The following is a 9620-nucleotide window of genomic DNA, read 5'->3' on the forward strand; positions in this document are numbered from 1 at the left end:
ACGTATACATTTATAACTGCACGGTCCAATATGGTGGTCACTAGCTACTTGAAATGTGCTGAGGCCAGGTGAAAAATCTGGACTCAAAAATTAAGTACAAAAAAGGTAAAATAATATTCATCGGTCATCCTGAACTACATATCATTAATATATCATTGTTAATAATTTTTATATTTATTACATGAAAAATTGTAATATTCTAGATATATTGAGTTCAACAAAGTCTATCTTTAATAACACAATCATGATCTGGCTTTCGCCAGACTGCCCTCGTGTTTTTAATACAAAATGATCCTGGCTTGGAAGGAGCCTCACTCAGGGCCCAGTGAAGTGCTAGGCTCCTGTGTGAACGATGGACATGTCGTTCCATAGAGGGGGACCTGGGGCCAGGATGGAGGATTCAGAATCCTGTGGGCGTATTTAGTTTTCCGAATTCTTTCTGAATTCACTACCAAGTTCATTACTTGTTTGTTACCCTCTAGGCAGAAGGAATTAAAACACACACACACACACACACACACAAAAACCCTCCAGTGGAGAAATAGATCAAAGGAGCTGAACTTGGTCAGTGGCAGACAGGATAAATATTATTTCATGGCTCAAACAAATCTTCTGGCTGCTTGGGCAAGACATGTTGATAAGGGACTTTTATGTCTCTTTTTTCCTCTCCCCATTTTCCCAACCCTGGTGACCTCTTCTTTGTAGTTCTCTGAAGGGCTCCTGATGATATTTTAATATCAGGAAGCCGAGGTGATCATCTGGGTTGTGCAGGGAGACTTCAGATTCCAGGCAGAAGCAAGATGAGGTTCATGTCCCCTGCCTGCCATGCTAACCACCGAGAGGGCTGGAGGTTTGCTGTATTGTTACACTGGAGAGTTATTTCTATTCTGTGCTTGAGTCTACATTACGACCAGCTCTATAATTTTTGTGGCCCTATCACCTCCAGAAAGAGGATTTTAGTGCACTTTTGAAAGTGCCTTGTGAAAAATGGAGTCTTAGGGGAGCCACCAGCAGCCTGGTGACAGTGAGGTTATGCTGATGGAATCCTGGGTACTCTGAGCAGAGGGGTTTCCACCAGCAGGTTAGTGGATTCTCCAATTTGTGAGAATAAGAACAGGTTGGATTTATCGAACAGTTGGGATGTTCCCGGCATTGTCTTATTTGATCCTCACAGTAGCCCCGTTGGGTATTGCCTACTGTTCTTCGATTTTTACTGACGAGAACACATGTAACTCACCCAAAGTCACACAGCTACTAGGTGGCAGAGTCAGAAATCAAAATCAAGTCTGTGTGAAGCCTAAGCACAGGGTCTGAACCCCTAAGCTATCACACGGCCAGGTCCCTTGTGCTGTATTCCTATACTTTCAGTTAAACTGTCAAACTCCAAAAATTTGTCGATGTTCTTAAAAAAATGAAGTTTTCCATCCAGGCCCCACTATTTTTAGAGTGTCTGTGGCCATCACATATCTCTTTTAATTTGAGTTTATTTGGAGGCTGCTGTCCAGCTAACACAGGGCTGCTGCTACAGTTGTTCTCCATACAGCTGTGAGAGGTACTGTCCTGTCCACTGTGATGTTGTGCAGTGCACAACCTGCACAATGGGCACAGGGCCTGGCATAAAGAAGGGTAAATGGTCCCTAATTTGCTTATCATCAGCTCCTTTCCTCCCATCTCATTCCTGATGAATATAGAGCAATGCACTAAGTGTCCCATAGCATTGACTTAAATATTGTGGGCTTCTTCTCAAGTTATTTCAGATAATTCACTTAACTTCTGAGTGACCTCTGTGGCTTGCTTCTCGAATCTTTCTTTAGGTAAAGTCATCAGAACCAGAAACTCATCACAAAGAAATTGCTCTGGCACTACAATTGTAAGAGTCTGTGAAGTTTATAAAATTCATCTACAAGGTCATATAGCACTTGTATCTTAACATAAAAATCCCTAAGCCTACACAGACAATTAAGGTTTCCTCAGAACATACGTGTGAATCCCTCAATAATTACTTTTAGAGACTGCCTCAACTTTTTGTTAAATAGCAAAAGGAGTGATTTAAAGAGAAAATAAAACAAAACAAAACAAAAAAAAACCAACCTTTCTTTTAAGAAAAAATGAGGTTATATTTGATTTGGAAAAAAAGGTAATCAAGAAAGATATTAGAGTTTTATGTACTAAAATAAAGTGAGATAGTAAAATAATGATACTGTTTTTCTTGTGTTAGCTTATAAACAGGCTCATAAAAAGTCCAAGAAATGTTTTAAAAATATATTTTGAGAGGTGGCATCATCTTGAAATAAATATTATTATTATAAAGAAAAATAGTCATCAGGTCTATAAAAGTAAGATTTAAAAGAAATATTTATTTTTAGTCACATATGTCATGAGAGAGGTAATGCACAATTCTTGGTGCTATGCTCCTGATTGCACGCTAAAGAATCCAAGGTAAAAATAAATTAAAATAACTACCTCAAAATGCTAAATTGAACTCTGTGGCTTGGCACAAAATTTAGGGCTTATGCTTAAAAACTTATTTTTAAAAGAAAAGTAATTCAGAGGAGGGAGAAACCACTGAAACAGTAGTTCCTCTGCCAACTTTAGCTCCTGGCAACCAAATGTTCCATGAACTACAAGTGCCAAGTAGCAGCCTCAGGCTGCCTTTGTGATTGCTTGTGTGTGTGTGTGTGTGTGTGTGTGTGTGTGCGCGCGCGCGCGCGCGCATGCACACACACACACACACTTGCTCAGAGTATTACTTGTTATGGATAGAGGCCAGGTTGTTTATGTATTTGCTATACATTGGCTTCTGAACCCTACACTAAGGCAGAGGAGTCCCACAGCCAGTCCGTGCTGGAAAGGGCAGGTACAGAGCCACTGCAGGAGCCTGGGGACATGTGTTCCCAGCAGGACGCTGGCTTCCCACAGAAACAAGGGCAGAGCTAAGCATGCCCAGTTCCCCTTACCAAATGTACCAATCAGGTAAGCCACCCAACTTTCCCAGGGACTGCGTTAGAGAGAGAAGGCCCAGAGTGTCACAGAAATGGAGTGCCTTCTACTGGGTTGGAAATAGTGGGGGGTGCTTCTCCCTGACTATTAACTGCCATGTAGGAACGAGCATAGGAGAATAGAGCTTAGACTGTCCCCCACTTGCTGACTTTTCATGCCACCCCTCAGTGACATGCTTGTTGCAGGATAAGTATCCCTCAATGTAAGTTATCACAGTATTATCTTGAGGTCCCTGTTTCTCTGCAAAATGAGCTTTTAGATATGGTTTTCCCTGAGGTCCCTCCCAGTTATGGAATTTGAAAACAACTTGCTGTTTGACTAAAGTCGTTTATACAATAGCCCCGAGTTTGACTAAATTAAACTTTTCCCCCTAAGCCAGTTGGCTTATGTAAACACAGTCTAGTGACCCCCCTCCCCACAATGACAGCAAAGCAGTGCCTGAGACGCTGAGAAAAAAGCTGGTCTCTATTGATGAAGTACTCCATGGATGCCTGGGACTGATTTGGGAGACAACCTTCAGTATATTTAGAAATGGAAGAAAGTATTTAGAGAGAGAATAGGAAGAAAACCTGTGAATACAAGAGGAATGGAGAGAAAGGAAGGGAAGAATGCCTAACCAAAAAGCAAGGGATCAAGATAACACAGGAACTGCAATAATCTAGTAGAAACGTGGCCCTACATGGTAAAGACTTCCATTCACGAAATATAATACGCATTAATAATACGGTTCAGGTTGGGCAATGTCAAAACTTGACCTTTTCCCTGAACCTGCTTATTGTCATTTTTTAAAAAATGAGAACCCTTACGGAGGACATGTACTTGAGTGCTATAGGCAAATGAGCATGAGTTCATGGTATTGAGTGAAAGTATAAAAATGAGCTAAAAGCACCTCACTAAAAATATTAATCTAGTCCTGTGGTTTCAAGAGGATCCAGGGGACATTTATTAATGTCAGGAGACATTTTGTGTTCACAACTAGAGGTGGGATGCTCCTGGAATCTAATGAGTAGAAGCCAGGCATGTTGCTCAACATCCAACAACACAGAGGACAGCCACCCCCACCCCCACCCCCTGCACCACACACACAAACAAAGAGTTATCCAGCCCAAAAGTTTAGTTCTGCTGAGGCTGTAAAACTCTCGTCTAGACTGGGGTAGAACAAATGCAAGGTGTGGCAGATGGCTTTTTGCTGCCATCAGAAGCAATATTATATATGATGCCAGGGGCTCTTGAAGCTGATAGCTCCCTGATAAGTCTGTTCAAGTGTGACTTCCACATACACAGGGTCAGCCATCTTAAATTTGGGTTGGCTTTCCCCAGGGACAATACAAAACCCACCCGGTAATTGCATCTCATGAGTTTACAAACTGAAACACTTCAGTCTTGAAGATGCAGATATGTGATACTGTTCTCTGAAACCATTTTCCTATAAAAAGAAGAAGCTAGAGACAATTGAAATAAGGAAATCAAGAATTACCTTGCTGCATGAGCCAGACCACACGAGCCTGTCTGGCAAGTATGTGAGTCAAAGGCAATATGCCCCCTGCCTTGTTGGGAAGTTGGAAAAGGCTCCAAGTGCATATTAAATTCCCCTCACATAAAGGTTAGACAAAACTGGCGATCCCGGGAGGCAAGGCCTAGATATAAAAGATTAGTTACCAATGGGAGAATGGAAAGTTCTAGATAAACTTGATGTTATTTTAAGTTCTAAAAACATTGCTCACAGGAACTTGAAGCCTGTCGTTAGACCTTGCATAAAGAAGAGTCCACATTCCCCAGTGAGACATTTCCATTACCACCCCAGCTTCTTTCTTGAACTATCCAGTTTCACTGGGTGCCCCTGTGTTTCCTTTCTCTGCCTGCCATCACCTACCTCAGATAGTAGGGACACCCAGTGGCCCCCCGCCATGCATCGGACAGAGAGTCCCAATTGTCTATCCACTGCACAGGTAAGAGCTGGGTTTGGACTGACTCTACCACCTTAGCAAAGAAGCCTCTCTTGGGAGTGCTACCTACTGGACACAGGGAAAAGGGAAGAAAAACAATTAAAAGGTGAGCAGTGGTGAGTGATTCTGTTCATAACTCCAAATTCTGGTCAGAGCCATGTGCTAAGATGCTTTGCTTAGGCTTAGGTTTAACATGGCTTGCTCTACTTTCATTTTAAAAATTACCCTAGATCAGTGGTAAAAAAAAAAAAAAAAACGTTGATACCTGACCAGTGACCTGGGCAAAGGATAAAAATTAGTGCACATCTCTGAGGCCACGTTGGTGAACTGGCTGGAGCTGCCTGGGGGCCAGAGGGAAACGGATTCTGAGAGCTTTCCAGCGTAATTAAGAAGGCTGGTCGCAGAAACGGCTGCAGCCTGGATTGGGAAGCAGTATCACTAGATGGTCCCAACAGTCATGTCTGACCTGGTTAACAGACAACCGGGCTTGACCAAAAATTTCTGAATCACAGAATGTCTGTCTGAAAAAGAGGTTTGAATCTATCATTAACATAAACCAATTCACAGTTCCAAAAATTGGGATATTGGTCCTCTTTATTAAGGTTTCCCATTTCCAATTAGGACTCTAATTTTAAAATCCTATGCTTAACACATTTTGGAACATGGTTGAGCTTAAAGCATAGCCCTTTTCAGGCCCAATTTATACCCAGTAAAGAAAATAAATTCACTATGTAGGTGTGTGGCACTGAAGCCCTTATTCACATTTCATTGGGGGGGTGGGGTGGGAAGGAGACATAACTTCTATTCAATTAGGTATCATTACGATCATTATTTTGTGAGTTCCCTCCATGTGCAAAGCACTCTGCTAGCTATCTAGTGTAATCCTGCTGTAGGCAGATATTGTACCATTTTATAGACAAAGAACCTGAGGAAGCTCCTAGAAACTGAGTGCCTTGCCCAAGGTAACACTGTGAGTGATTGAGCTCTTTATAGCCATTCTGTCTCTTCTCCTGCATATAGAGTTAGATTTCAGGACTTGAAAGGAAAGCAAAGGAATTTCTTCAGGATCTGCTTAAATAAATGGAGTCATAAGCAAGTTTTGTGGGGGACTAGGTCGTCATCTCCTCAGCATTTCCTAAGTGAGGGCAGCATGACAGAAATTTGCCACCACAGAAGATGGCGGACAGAGAGACGAGGAGGGCGTCAGTGACTTTGGACAGTAGCAGAAGGAGAGATGTGAGGATAAGGATTACTCAGATTACAATCCAGGCATGGGTTTCTCTTTTAATTCATTTATGAGAACATGTGAGTATTGCTGTTCATATATTTGAACCATCATTAATAAATATTAAGATAGTAAATGTCCATTTATTACATGTTAGTAACTCATCAGGTTTATAAATTAAACCTCACAGCTCTAACAAATTAAACTAAAATATTTAAGTCAAATCGGGAGAACCGTTGATGGAGGGGAAATGTGTTCTGAAACCTCACTTTTGGTTTTCTTTCCCTAAAAAAGCATTGAGCCAGAATGAACTTCAACTATAAAGAAATACCACAAATAATGCATTTTCTGTTCTTACCTCCATGCCTTATTGAAAACTCCATTCACTGTTCTTCCAGTAAGTTCCTCCCTTCAACAATCAGGCCACTGTCCCTGAGGCTTGGCAAGGGCCTTTGACATAACCAACGGCAAGGGAAATGTTTTAACAGCTCCGTTAATACGGCAACAGAGGTTTATTGTTATCAAACAGACACTTAGTGCAAAGCTGCTGCCGCTTCCACAGGCCCACCTGCTCTGCTTGGAGGACCCGCCGACCAAAGGGCCAAGTCACGGCAAGGCAGATTAGTTTTGCGACAGGAGAATAGGACCACAGAGCACAAAGATTTGGAGTTTGGAGACAGCGAGAGCTGGGTTTGAGTGAAGGTTGTCTCATAGAATCTGTGACCTGTGACAAATAACTTAATATTTTTAAGTAATTAATGTGTTTAAGCACTTTATCTGGCACATAGGAAGCACTCAATAAATAGCAGTGCTTTTTTCCCCTATATTTTTAAAATTTCAATTTTTACATATGTATATACAATGCACAATGTATACATATAGCATAAATCTTCAATGTAGAATTTGATGAATTTCTAGATGTTTAAACATTACTCAGCTCAAAATAGAGAACATTTGTAACTCCCTAGAAGGCTCCATCATGCCCCTTTCCCTATTATACCTGTCCCTCTCAGAGAAAGCAACTTTCCTGATGTCCATCACCAAATATACATTTGACTGACTCTGCACTTTCTGGAAATTTTATCATATAGTCTACAGTCTTTTCATGTCTGGTTTCTTTCACTCATTTTTTGTATTTTGTCTCGTGTTGTTTCATGTATCAGTAGGTTGTTCTATTTTGTTAAATGGTATTCTGTTGTATGAATGCACCACAATTTCTTTATGCATTTTACTGGTGATAGACATTTGAGTTATTTCCAGTTTGGGACTATTATGAACAAATCTCCTATGAACCTTATCGCATGTGTCTTATTATTTTTTATAGGTATAGAGTATGAAGTCTGCTTCCCCCATTACTGGTAGATCAACTGTTCCAAAACCAGTTTTCTCTTCTGCTTTTCTCATCTAGCACTTCAGTGAATAAATTCAAATACGAACTGTAACAATTTTTAATTTTTCCATTTATGTATCTCTCCCTATATTGTATTATTTAGCTTCTGAAGAAAAAAGAAATATCATAGGTAGCTGGAGAATCCCACAATAATATCTACAAAGGATTGTGTTTGTTTTGAAATACAGATATAAAACTATTTCACTTAAAATCTACAATTGTCTGCTCTTTCTTTCAGAAAGTATTTCTTTAGACTAAGCTTTCAGACCAAAAAAAATGCACTCTAGGGAAAAACAAAGATTAGTCTGATATGACTGTTACTCTTAAAAGCTTCATTGACAAGGAGAGATCTCCATATTCAATAACAATATTACGGGGTAGGAGGTGTGAAGTGTAGTAAAAGAGATTCAGATAAAATCCCATAGAAATTCACAGGTAGAAATCTCAGGAGTCATCTTTCTCAAGCAAATCATCTAACCAAAGCACAAAACCCTCTAGCAAACACCACATCACTAGAAAATGTAATACAAACGTGGATTTAAACCTGTGGACATGTATCAGGAGCCTATGAAGACACTACGTGAGACAATGTTTTGCACATTTAAAGAGTACAGAGATGAGAAGCGTTCCCAAACTACAGAGGAAATTTGATGGAGAGTCTCCTCCAACTTATTTGCCCAGAAATAAATATTTTCCATTTTATTTTGCCCTGAATGTCAAGTGAAAACCCCAGCCACCTGAAGTTCTGCTAAGGCTGCAGAGGAAGGGTGTCTCACTTTCTCCAAGTCACAAAGGAAACTGAGGCACAACAAAATTAAATACATTTCATCTGAAAGTTTCAAATAAAGAATCTGTTGGTTAAAAACAAATAAGAAGACTGTACAGGAAGCTGAGAAAAGTGGAGCTGGAGCACTCTCATCTTATCTCAGACATAAGGACTCCCTTGAAGGCAGTTGGTTCTGTTCCAGCACATGGTAGAGAGGCTAATCTGTGGTGGGAAAAATGCCAAAGAAGCAACAGCAAAACATTGGTCATTGGTTATGGGACACTTCCTTAAATGTGTGTTTTTCTATATTTACATGCATGGGTAAGTCTCAGAGACTTTCTACTCAAAACATAGGTGACTCGAAGGTACAGTGCGAAAATGCCATTTCCTCTGTCTTCTTTCTCTTAGCTGTCATTTGTCTGACATGACAGAGGCCTAGAAATTGTGAAATCAATGTCTTTTAAACATAAATATCTATGTTTCAAGTTTTTATATCTAGTTTTAGACCAGTTTACTCTAAGTATGAAAATAAATAGTAATCAAGACCTAGCCATTCTCACTAAACTAAAAGTGTAATTCCAAAACCTTGGGCAATGAAATCCCTCTCTGGTAGCAAAGCTCGCTGCTTCACCCTGTTGACGAAGACTTCTGCCCACGATGGGTGTGCAGGGGAATGCCTGCCCTCTACCCGCCCACAGGATTTCCACTGACGCAGGTGGGAACCCTGAATTCCAAATATATAACCCCAAATAGGTCAGTGAAGGAGACCTGTCACAAAAGGGAATCTGTTTTTCAAATGCCAGTGTGTGACAGCTCCCCCAAGAGAAAGTCGTAGGCACCAGATATTACATCTCATCAATTCAATGACTAGGCCTTAATTAGAAACGTCACTTAGCAGCAGCTTTGATGTGAGTTTCCATCTTTAGCTGTAGTGATGTTCCATCAGTAGAAATCCCTTCCCTGGGCCTTTAACGGTGAAAAGTTGAACGAAATATGGACATCACCTTAAAGCTGCGTAAGGACGCAGACAGGCAAGAAAAATGCCAAATGCATCTAGGGGAGTCCATCTTGTGTAGGAACTGCCTGTGTGTCGAATGCAGCATTCTTTCCAAATGTGTCCTGATGCATACAGTGGGCCCTCCCACCAGGCTGCATGCCACTCAGTTTCTCTTCCCACTGACGTGCCCCACAGGCCTGAAATACATCTCATTTTGGGGGGGTTAAGTTGTCATCCCAATAAAATGAAAGTGTCCCTAGGAAATGGAAGCATGCAGCCTGTAGACCTATTCAGTT

Source organism: Rhinolophus hipposideros, assembly GCF_964194185.1.
Source record: "Rhinolophus hipposideros genome assembly, chromosome: 1".
Lineage (NCBI taxonomy): Eukaryota > Metazoa > Chordata > Mammalia > Chiroptera > Rhinolophidae > Rhinolophus > Rhinolophus hipposideros.